General features: G+C 30.9%; 1 pseudogene; it reads left to right on the top strand.

Annotated features, from left to right (window-relative positions):
- The first annotated feature begins 7,957 nt into the window (after positions 1-7,957).
- On the top strand, positions 7,958-8,701 carry LOC124843930 (uncharacterized; annotated as a pseudogene).
- The last annotated feature ends 4,459 nt before the right edge of the window (positions 8,702-13,160 follow it).

Below are 13,160 nucleotides of genomic sequence, written 5' to 3'. Positions count from 1 at the left end.
TAGGCTTAATCTCGAACCATCATCTTCGTCACTGGAACCATAGGAGTCCCTGCCTCCAATCGTGGTGTTCCAGTCGTGGTGCCGTTGTGGGGTAATCGTGTTCTCCGTCAACGCCGTCGTAATCTTCCAGTTGCAGAGGAACCCTAGGACTATTGTTCTCGCACTCTGATTTTGGGTCGCCGTCATTTAGTCTCAATGAGTCTGTGGTGAGTCCAGAATGTTGTTCCTTTAATATATATCTTTATTTGTTTGGTGTGTAGTGGTAAGTAAATTTTGTTCATTCCTAAGTGATTTCATTTGTAAAATGAGAAAATCCTAAACCCTTTTGTTCTTTGGTATTTCGGGCACAAAATAGGGTTTGGTTTGGTTGGTGTGTTGTGGAATACTTTGGTGCATTGTTAGGACATTGAGTGAACATTCAGAGGCGTGTTAATGTATGTTTACGCAATCTTTAAGGACTATAACATATAATTTATATTATTAATTATATATATGTTTTATATGGTTTTCTCTGGTTGAATTTGTGTGATATAGGATTGCAAAGTATTCGAAGGGTAAGATAAGTGGAGGAAGCTTTTGGGATTCAAAAAGGAAAGCACCACAAAAGGGTAAGTAGTTATTATGTTTGTTTAATGAGTAAATAGCTATTGTATTTAGTTTAATGGTTTTGATGTGATTATCATATACATTGTTAATTGAGAAGCCATAAGTTCTTTGGGTGATTGTAGCTTGATCAAAGGAAGGAAGCTCAAGCTCTTCCTCATCTTTGTTAATTTGTACTATCAAGGAATTACTTGATTCACAAGCTGGAAAGATAATATTCCGTTAAACTCTAAAATGGCAAATTATTCAATTTTTTTCTTTAGGAATTACTTGATGCCCACACTGGCCACCTGTTAGCAGGGTTTAGCTCTGCAACTCCTTTCTCTGCCTCATCAAAAAACATCCTTGCCCTCTTTATCTGTCCCTTCATGAATTTCCTCCATTTATTTGTAACTTTACCCCGGAAAATGTCATCATCTGAAAGCCTAGCTTTTGCCAATTCATCTTGTGGCAGATATACTCTTCCTCTTATGGCACTGCAATCATAAAAAACTACACCAAATTACAGAGAACATAGTTTCAATCCTTTGGACAACTAAAACTAGAGTCTAACATAAATAGTGTAAAAGCTTTTGCATTGTTAACCATCAGATTTCCGCAAGATCATGCAACAAACTTCTTCACTATTGGTGCATATATTATTTAAACATTGTCTGTCATAGGCCTAGTTTATATTGTTGTTTAGTTATGTTGCTAATTGTTTTTCATTTCTTGGCAAGTGAAGGTGAGATACCCATAAGTGAAAAAGAGGTTAAATTTCATTTCTTGTTTGTGTTTTGTTTAATTTGATGGCATTGAAGTGTTCAAAGAAACTTAGTCTTCTCCCACGTCTTTGAGTATGTTAGTGAGTTGAACCCATTGATTTGGCTGCAAGTACCACGGGATGACCAGGGTACTTGATTGCAGTTTCCTTGACAATGTTTGAGTGAAAGTCCACAAGTTTTTCAGCCTTTAGAGGAGCCCTCTTTTTTCCAGACATGTTTAGCGAATGACAAACACATCAAAGTCACTTCATATTTAACACTACACAATCATTAGGAGGTTCACTCCACTAGAAATCACTCACATGTCATACATTTGTTAAGGCATAAATATATATAGACAACAAAAAAAAGAGTCAATAACGTTGTGAGCAGTGATGGTTGGAGTCTTGAACATGAAGGGTATTTTTTTTAAGTTTTCTTAATTGAGAGTGGTGATGGTTGAAGATAGATAAACCAGATGATATCCATTGACTAAGTCACGTCACAGATTTTAGAAATGTGTAAGCATTTAACATATTAAGATTGAACTGTGTTTATGATTCCAACAACGATAATACATCCTAATGTTTTTTGTGAGAGCATCTCGGCAATTATAATTAATTATGTTGCAGTCCTTAGAAAATTAAACTACTGTCACTGTAATTAAGAAAAAAATAATTAATTGAATTTAAGATAGCATAATAAAGTAGTAGTATGTGTTGTTAGTGGTCTTATGAAGAAGAAAAAGATGTTAGGAATAATATATTTGTTTGTATTAGTGTGGATGGTTGTGTGTGAAAGTCGAGTACCCTCTCTCCTGAAATATATTTTTACACTTTTTCAACATCAGACATTAAAATTTATGCATATATTAATTGTCACAGCTTAATCCAAAATTTCAGACCCCTTTTAGGTAAATCAATTTCATCACAAAGTCACATCTATTGGGAGTTTCTTTTAATCAACAACCATATTTACTAAAATACAATATCAGGAATATTGTAATCTTTCACATGCAATGACAGAATGTTGTACTGGTGCAGAGAGGCACTTTTCAATTCATACTAAATTTGATAGGAAGTGTTTTGTTCTATTTTATTTATCCTTGACTAATAATTTATTTCAAAAGTCATATATATGTTGATTAATAGTGTTGGTGAATATGTATTAGGGATAAGTTGTATTATAGTATATATATATATATATATATATATATATATATATATATATATATATATATATACATACAGTGTAGGGTATGATTGAGGAGGAGCATAGAGAGGTGAATAATTAAGGGAGTTGTTTTGGCATTGAAAAGAAAGTAAGATGATTTTTTTAATGCATTGATTGGACTGTGCATTAATTCTCTCCTGTAGTGATGGTGCAGCAAGGTAGCTAGGAAGCAACTTCATTGGTTTATTGGAGTAATGGGGAATTTAACTCTCATTTTGGACACATTTGAATTAAAAAATATATTAGAAAATAAAAAGCAGGGAAGGGATGTCTGTAAAACCTGTTACATTTTAATTAATTTCACGGGCCAATGTTGTTAATATGTTTCCCATTGATAGAAAAGTAGTTGAAATTCGCCTTCCCTCCAATACTTTGTTATAAATTGATATGTCATGTTTCTTTTGTAGTTGCACTTGGTACCTGCAATCCAGTATACAACAAGCTTCTTTTCACAATCAACCAAAGCTCCTAGTAAAACCTGAACCAATAAATAATTATACTTTTGCAATGTATCCTTATGCAACTGTACCTAAAATATTATGAGGTTATTTAGTTCTTAAAATATTTATTTTTTGTATTTAAATTATTTAGCAAAACAATTAAACACATCAACTCCTGTCTACCATAATTTGTTTTTTCTTTAACTATGTTTGGTTGTAGTTAAAGTCTTAGCTCAATGTTGTAGGTTGGCCAATATCCTTCTATATTGAAAGCTTAAAACAATATTGTACATAGTGATTTACATGTACAAAAAAAATAGTAAGATAGAGACATGTAGAAAAACGTTGTATGATAGAGACAAAAGGACGTAAATTAATTTAGGTTATTCTTTAGGAAGCCATTTGATAGGGCACGTATCCTAATATGGAGACGTGTATTAACCATTGGCTAATTGTTTTGTAGTCGATTTATGTACAGAACATGGATCATGCTCAACCAAATCGTTCATGGATGTACGATAGGTGTCATAGAGGAAGAGGTGCTTTGAAAGAGTCTTTTGTATTGGGTGTTGAAGAGTTTATAAGTAAAGCTTGTGAACAAGAACGTTATCGTAGAGATGGGGGTCTTCGATGTCCATGTTTAAAGTGAGATTGTACAAAGATTCTGCACGAAAGAGTTGTGAAGGTTCACCTTTACAAGAACGGTTTCAAGCCTAATTATTTCATTTGGGAGGATCATGGGAAATAATGCCAAAAGATGATGTACAAAATCATGAAAGTTGGATGGCTGTAGAGACGGAAGGTGGTTAAATTAACCAATTTCAAACAATGGAAGACATGGTGCATGATGCTCTTAGGCAAAATGAGTCGTGCCAAGCATTTACTTCTAATAACATTGAAGGGGCTCCGAATGAAGAAACACAAACGTTTTTTAATTTTTTGTTGGATGCAAACCAGCCGTTGTATGAAGGAGCATCATACTCAAAATTATCAATGTGTGGCAGACTATTAGCTTGCAAGTCAAATTGGAATATTCTTAACCAATGCATAGATTTTATTGCAAAAATGGTTATGGATGCAACACCCATTAAATCAGGTTTGCCTAAAACATACTACGATGCAAAAAAGTGTGTATCAAAGTTGGGATTACAATAGCAGAGGATTGATTGTTGCGTGGATGGTTGCATGCTCTTCTACGATAATGAATATGGTAAGAATGATGGCGCGTTGGTTGAATGCAAATTTTGTGGAAAGCCAAGATATCAACCACGTAACACGGGAGCAACTACTACAAAACAAGTTCCTATGAAATCAATGTTCTATTTGCCATTAATTCCCAGACTACAAAGAATGTATGCCTCAACACAAACTGCAGGACAAATGACATGGCACTATCAGAACATGTCGACGAATGGTGTTTTGCGTCATCCATGCGATGGAGAGGCTTGGAAGCACTTTGATAGAGTATATCCTGACTTTGGTATCGAGCCATGCAATGTACGACTCGGTTTATGCTCTGACGGTTTTAACCCATATGTACAAGCATCAAATATACCATATTCATGTTGGCCAGTTATTGTCACCCCTTATAATCTTCCTCCAGAAATCTGCATGTCTAAACCTTACATGTTCTTGACATTCTCATTCCTGTGCCATTCAATCCAAAGGTTGGCGTAGATGTTTACTTAGAGCCCTTGATAGACGAATTGAAGAAGCTGTGGACGGGTGTGATAACATATGATATTTCAAGGAAACAAAACTTTATTTTGAGGGTCATGCTGATGTGGACAATTAATGATTTTCCTGCTTATGGTATGTTGTCCGGCGGGAGCACTCATGGTAAACTGGCATACGCACATTGTATGGAGCATACAAAGGCTTTTAGATTATATCATGGGGCAAAAAATTCGTGGTTTAACTCCCATCGGAGGTTTTTTCCGAATGACCATGCCTTGTAGGAGGAATAGGAATGCTTTCAAGAAGGGGGAAGTGGAGATGGATGACGCACAACCATATCTTACGGGACCAGAAGTTTGGAATAGAATCAATGGTTATCCTAAAATAACTGAAAATGGTGCACCAAGAATTTGTGTTCTACTATATTGAACAAGGATGACCTAGTGAAGATGGAAGAAAACATTCCAATCATTCTGTGCAAGATGGAGAGAATATTTTCTCCCTCATTCTTTGATTCTATGGAACATCTCCCTATCCATCTTCCATATGAGTCACGACTTGGTGGACCAGTCCACTATAGGTGGATGTACACATTTGAAAGGTGACAATATGACATCTTATTGTTCAATTTACTAGGCATAATTCAAAAATCCTAACATATCAGTTTCAAATTTGTAGGTTCATGGGATATGCTAAACATTCAGTAAAGAATAAAGCTAGGGTTGAAGGATCTATTTGCGCATCATACTTGCATAGAGAAACAACTCATTTTTGTTCCCACTATTTCAAAAACTTCATGTTAACACCACAAAGCAGTAGAAATGAAGTAGACATTGAAATAGAAAGCTTTACGACAACATTATCAGTGTTTGACCAACCTGGTCATTATTCTAGGAGGGAATCAACACATTGGTTAAGTGATGAAGAATTGAGATCAGCTCATGTTCATGTATTGATCAATTGCAATGAAGTTCAACCTTACCTTGAGTAAGCCTCCAAAATCAATTATATTTCCAAATTCTTTCATTTGATATAATTAATTGTCTTTGATCTAATCTCGTCATACATGTTGACAACTCATTCTTACATACCTATCAACTATCTGAGTCAAACAGTTCGACATACATACATGCTAATTTCCCATTGTGGTTTAGGCAAAAAGTACGACTTCCTATCATTCTTACACATTCATTTCTTCCTTAATTCTTTAATCATTACATTGTTGAATAGGTTCATATCCTGAATGGTTGTAGGTTCATAACGATCCTTTAAGTGTGAGGAACCAACATCTTAGAGATTTATCACTTGCTCCTTTAAGGTGTGTAAAGGAATGACACACCTTCTTTGCTAATGGATACAAATTTCATACCCATGCATGGAGTCAGGGCAAGAGGACAATTAATAGTGGGGTTCATGTTAAAGGGCTAACAGAAGGAGGTCAAGATGATTTCTATGGTGTCATTAAACACATCTATGAGTTGGAATACAATTCAACAACCACTGAAAAGAAAATTGTATTATTTTATTGTGATTGGTTTGATCCATCGAGAGTAGGTACAAAGGTGGATTCAAAGTATGGCATTATGGATATTCGAATGGATAAAAGATATGTGTTGTTTGATCCTTTGATAATTGCACATAATGTACAACAAGTGTATTATGTACCATATCCTACATAACGCACAGACAAACAAGGTTGATGTGTTGCGATAAAAACGAAGCCTAGAGGTCACATTGATTCTAATGATGTAGAAGTCGATGTGGCATACCAAGTGGAGGAAATGTCACATGTTAATGACGTCATTGAAGTTGAAGAAGTAGTCCGATTACAAGATGTAGAAGCTGGTCTTGAAGAAGTGGACCTTAACAATATTTCATCATTTCAAGGGAAAATAGATGAAGATACAACTGAATCAGAAGAATACAATGCAGAGGGACAAGGTAAAGATGACAATGAAGATGAATTTCATAGTTCTGGCACTGAATAGAGTTAGGGTGTGTTCCTCCTTATTTTTGTTGCATTTATAATGTTGTCCACAATCTTAAGACTTATCAATGTAAGTCTTAAGATTAAACATTTACTAATAGAGTTTTATTGGAAAACCAGAAAGAATGTGACTTCATCTGTTGTTGATGTGTTTGGTTTTTACTTGTGTTTTTGGTTTGTTTCTGGAGTATAATATTGTTTTTGGTTTACTTGTTACACATTTTTATCTATGATTGTACTATTTCTAAGTTTTCTTTTCTTCTATTGTATAAAGATATATATTATGTTCAAGAATATGGCATCAAGTGCTTCTGGCCCTCCTCTTCCACCTTCAGGAAATTCTGATAAGGGGAAGGGGAAGAAATCTAATGTGGTGAAGTTGATGACACGTTTCAATAATGAAATTGGTTCAACTCCCAGAAATATTGCACCATCACCTGATATAGAGGATGCAGGTCCACATTCTTGTTCAGCCGCCAATTACGTGGAAGAATGTTCCAATAGTCATCCAATGATTACACCCATTGGAGGAGGGCAAGAAAAAAATTAACTCAATTAATATATATATATATATATATATATATATATATATATATATATATATATATATATATATACATATATATAGACAATTCATTGTTGTATTATTCTAATGTTTGAGTTTAATTTTGTTTTAGGTTTTATCCTACAAAAACTGCATCGAAGGCAATCACAGCCACCATCAAGCAACAGTTTGATGAGCCATGGCTAACATGGGGCTCAATCCCTAAGTCAACCAGAGATGTCTTCTTCGACCGTTTTAAGGTACACACTTTTCAATCCCAATCTTGTTACACTGAGCAATTATTCTCTGTATGTGTAAATCAAACCTATTGTTCATGTGTATAAATATCAATAAATATAACAGAGATTAATTAATGAATGTTTTAAGTTTTCACATCCTTTGTTTCCAGCCCCTTGTTTGTTGCATGATTCAACTCTCGTGCATTCCTGATATAACCATTGCTGCCATCCCAAGGAAGGGATTACTTTGGTGTAGCTACAGAAAAATAATTTGTTTTGTTTCCTTCACAACCAGAACATTCATTTCTAACAACCAATAAGATTAATTTCCTAAATTAGAAAATGTTAGTGATACACTTTTATAATTTGAACTTGTTTAATTATTCAAACCTACTATTTCTAATATAACAGAGAAAGGTTTCATGGAAACCTGAAGATGAGGAAAAGGTAAAAAAAATTATCACACCAAGGCATCTCATAGACTCTCAGAGATGTATAAAAAAGCTAGAACTCTAGGAAAAAGACCTAATTGGCTGGGGGACGATACTTGGAATGCTCTTTTGGAAAAGTGGAACATGCCACTTTATAAACAAAAGTGTGAAACGGCAAAGAAGAATCGGACATCTGAAAAGGGTGGTTGTTTGCACACTGGAGGATCTATAAGCGTGCATGAGCATGCTATTCGTTTGGTATGTAACTTGTACATTTTTTTTCTTATATTTGTAATCATAAACTTTACAAATATTTATTAATAACTCATTTTGTTTGCAGTCATAGGAGCTTGGTCGGTTTGTGCATGTTGATGAAATATTTCAGCAGACACATATTCGCCAATCAACAGGGGAATTTGTGGGCGAAAGGTCTAGGCGGACCCATGTAAGTTTGTACTAACTCTATCACATTATAAATTTTTGGTTTTCAAACCTCATGTTTAATGATAATATTTATTCATTTAATAGGAACAATTTGTTGCAAAATTTTCTCAAATAAGATCTGAGACTGCATCTGTTGGTGTCTCAGCATCTTCTCCTCTAGACCTTGCGGAGGAGGAAAGATTGAGAAACCGATGTTGGTTAGAGGCTGCTGGTGGAAAATACAAGGGACGCGTATACGGCATTGGAAATGTCACTTCCCAAGATGACTGTGTTGATAGTTACATCCAACAGACACAAGCATCTTCTACTGCTCAACAACAAAATTCAAAAGAAATTGTTAACCTGAAATCACAGTTATAACAATATGATCAGCAACTTGAAAAGTTTGAAGGCTTTATTGGCGTCCTCCTGCCATTCCTTCCGCCTTCAGCAGCCGCAGCTGCACAAGACTTTTTAAACCTTCAAAATCCTCAAGTTCAAAATGAAGTACCCAATGATGTCCAACCACAACAGCAACCTCCAGAGCAACAACCACCACACTAGCAACCACCAGATGAACAACCACAAGATGGAAATGATTATATGCATTATTAGGCATTTTATAGAACTTATTTCCATTACTGTTGAACTTATTTAGAACCACAACCACAATTCGTTTATGAACTTACTTAATGTTTATTCTATAAACAATATTTATGTATTCATATACAATGTTTCCTTTGTGGATTAAGTTTATCTGAAAAGCTTATTGGATTTATATGTCAATGTGCAATGTATAATGTCCAGGTTTGCTTATATCAATTGTGAATGTTCACTATAATGTCCAGGTCTGCTTGTATATTGTGCATGGGAAACTGCTATATACAGGGTATTTATTTATCTCTTCTTAAACCAATATATACGAATTTATCCATATATAGGTTATATACGGATGTATCCGTATATAAGTTATATACGGATTTGACCGTATATAAGCTATATACGGATTTGACCGTATATACGCTATATATGGATTTGACCGTATATAAGTTATATACGGATTTATCCGTATATAACTTATATACGGATTTATCTGTATATAAATTATATACGGTCAAATATGTATATTATTTTCGTATATAAGTTATATACGGATTTATCCGTATATAAAATTAGCTACGATAGTATTATATACGGATTTTTACCCGTATGTAATCCGTATATAACCAAGTATTATATACAGATTTTGAGTCTTATATATGGATTTTGGCTGTATGTAATTCATTTTTTTCTTGTAGTGGATTGATTAGATATCTGATTAGAATTATTGAAATCATTCTATGAATGATTGGATGAGATTGAATGAATCAAATTGTTATGTATGCAATTTGTTATTACTCTGTCATATGATCATTGATCATTGCACATATCCATTCATAGATCATGAATTACTTCACAACTATTGCTCTTATACTGTTTATCATTTTGCTAACACTTAACATGGTTGAGAAAGTTGTGTTTACAGGTTATATCATGATCATCACATGTTTAAATGATCAAAATCAGGATAATGATCAATTCTGCACATTTTAACAGATTAAATGCATCAATAATCAGTTAAAGAATTCGCTCTGCAGTTATTTTAATAAGTTAAATTATTAATGTAATCGATTAAATGGTACTACATTGGTTTTCATGTTTATAATTATTGATCTTCATTGCTAAACATGTTTTAAATATTCTCATCTACATGTTAAGCATATCTTAGATGTCACATGTTGCATATTAATCAAAAATGTTTTGAAAATAAATACATATGCTTCATTATGAAAAAGGCACCATTGTTGCACATTTTACTTAAACTTTTATATATTTTCTTCTGTTGTATTAGCTGGTATCATGTATTAATTCTAAAATCATACTTTGTGCTTCATCTTATTTGCATAAATCATGTTGAAGATTTGCAAATTGCACATGATATCTCATGATACACTGTTTTCAATGTGATTAATTGAGCTCTTTTGTGATAAATCTTATTCTGTTTATTCTGGTTAAGTGCTACATTGCCTAATGTGTTTCTGTGTTTTTTTTAACCTTTTAAGGTCTTTACAAAATCAACACTACATTTTTCTACCATTTTATAATAATTTGAAAACGAAATCAGAAATTCTTTTAACAAAATATTCTTCATTAGACTAAATAATTTTACATAAAGTATTTTTTTTAAAATAAACTTATATTTGTGTGTAATAAGTATACTTTGCTACTGTTTACGTAATGATGAACCTAGAAATTTAAAAAAATTAAAAACATTTCCATACAAAAATAGAAAAAGAATTAAAACATTATTGTAATAATAAAAAGAAAATTTAGTAAGTCTTACATTTCAATACTAAAACTATTACTTTTATCATGAAAGATTAAAATTTGTTAACACACACACTCGTGTGTGTGTGTGTATACATATATATATATATATATATATATATATATACATATATATATATATATATATATATATATATATATAAAGAATAACATATTTTTTTATTATTTCTCAACTTAAATGATTTAATAATGTAATATAATTTTTTTATTACATTTAAAAAGTAATATAATATAAACGGACACTTAACCGAAAATATATTTTTTTTAAACATTAACTTAAGAAGAACAATTAACATTAATTTAAATTGAAAATAATTTCTTAACACATTTTTTTTAAACATTAACCTTTTAATAATAGAATATTAAATTTAAATTATAAAATATAATAAACAAAACTTTGAAATAAAATAATAATATACATAATAGAATGAACATATTATAATCTTTTTCAATTCTAAAAGATTTAAAACATTTTCAGGTTACTAATTTTGAAAAAAAAATCTTTAATTACAAAATTATATTAGTTTTATAATTTTTGAATATTTAATATTACGATATTTTTAATTAAGATTTTTACAAGATTGAAGACTTTAATGATCTTAATTTTTTACTTTTCACTATATCCCATACTTTTATAAACTATTATTTTTACGGATAAATGTTATTAATGGGTGAGCAGTTTCTAAGTTTCTTACATTCTGTTTTATTTTAGTTTAATAAGATTTATGACTCTTTATTTTTTTTTATTTTAATCATATTTATACCTTTCAATTTCTTTATAAGATGTAAATAAATTATATTTGTGATTATTTTCTTAACCAATATTTTTAAAACAGAATAATATTTTTATATGATAATATGTATTCATCCATTATTAAAACCTTCGTTTTAATTTTTTTAATAACGGAAGTAGCTTAGTTGTATTAAAGACTCAAATATTATTATTAAATAATGTAGAAAATAAAAAAAAATATTTTAAATATTAATGTCCATTCAATTTCCATCAAATATCAAAGAAAAATAGAAGAAATAGATTTTCTTGTGGCACTGACAATAATATAAATTATATTGCTGATTCTTATGATCCAAAACAATAATCACAATTACTATATTTTTTAATTATTTAATTGTAATCATTATCATTATATTCTAAAATAATAAGTATTGTTCTATTAAATTTTCGTAAGATTTGTGACAACTAAGTATAAAGGGTTTGACTTAGTTATTAGTTTTTTTTTAATATATCTATACAGATGTTTTGTAATTTACTTTTTCAATATAAATAGATTAAAAATATATTCCTTATGCATCATAAAAGATTTGGTTATGTGTTACGAAAAAATTATTTTCTTTAACAATATTTTTTATTGCGAAATAATATATTTGTTGTTAATATTTTATATAAAAGTATAGTAGATAATTATATAAAAATAATTAATTTAGAAAGATAATTAGATTTATCTTTTTGCAAGGAATGGTTGTATGTGTATAAATAGAACCAGAGTTACTTGAGAGGGATCATAATTGAAAAATTAAGTGATTGAAAAGAAGAGAAAAAAATATAATGTGTGACATTGTGGTTAATGAAGAGAACAATAAGATCTATAACTTAAACTCAGAGGAGTGGACTAAGATTATAAAATTCCTGTGTGGATGAGATTTTAGCGGAAGTCAATGATGAATTATCCAAACTTTTAGCTAATGAGGTATTTTATATTATCATTTCTCCCTTTTTAGATTTTAGGTTTCAAGAATATTTTTTTATTAAATTTTTTTTCTTCCACTATATATGGTTATCATCTTCTAATTTTATTTCAATAATTTTAACTTTTTAATTTAATTCTTTTGAATGAAGGCTTCTGCAAGTATGAAGCATGCATTAGATCTTTCACCAGATCATTGACATCAGTTACAAAAATTATTCAAAATTCTTGTGAAGACCTTTTTGGTTGTGAACCTGGTAATATTACATACAAATTAATATATATATATATATATATATATATATATATATATATATATATATATATATATATGCATGCGTGTGTGTATAAAAGTGGATAAAAAATTTAGTAGCTATATTTTTATGAATTAACTTAATTTTTCTACCAGACTATTTCTTTTTGGACTTAAAGCTTGTGGTGAAGGAGATTGGAAAGGCATTTCTGAATTATACGTTCAAAGTCTCCATCTCAAGTAGCAAGTCATGCTCAAAAATACAAAATTCATCAAAAGGTCTCAAGGGAAAAAAAAAGAGAAAAAGTATTTACGAGGTAATTTAAAAGACATCATCAATTAATAAGACAAGATTTTGTAATAATGCATGTTATTATAAGTTACTATTTTGTGAACTATTTTATATATAAATAAATACATGTTCTCTTTTTAAGTATAATTATTACTAAAAGCATTTTTTTTTTATTTATATAATAAACTCATGTACACATAAAAG

This window comes from Vigna umbellata, chromosome 6 (genome assembly GCF_029865625.1).
Source record: "Vigna umbellata cultivar VRB3 chromosome 6, Vumbellata_1.0, whole genome shotgun sequence".
Taxonomy (NCBI): domain Eukaryota; kingdom Viridiplantae; phylum Streptophyta; class Magnoliopsida; order Fabales; family Fabaceae; genus Vigna; species Vigna umbellata.
Note: the sequence above shows the minus strand (reverse complement) of the source record. Positions and strands in the feature narration are given on the sequence as shown.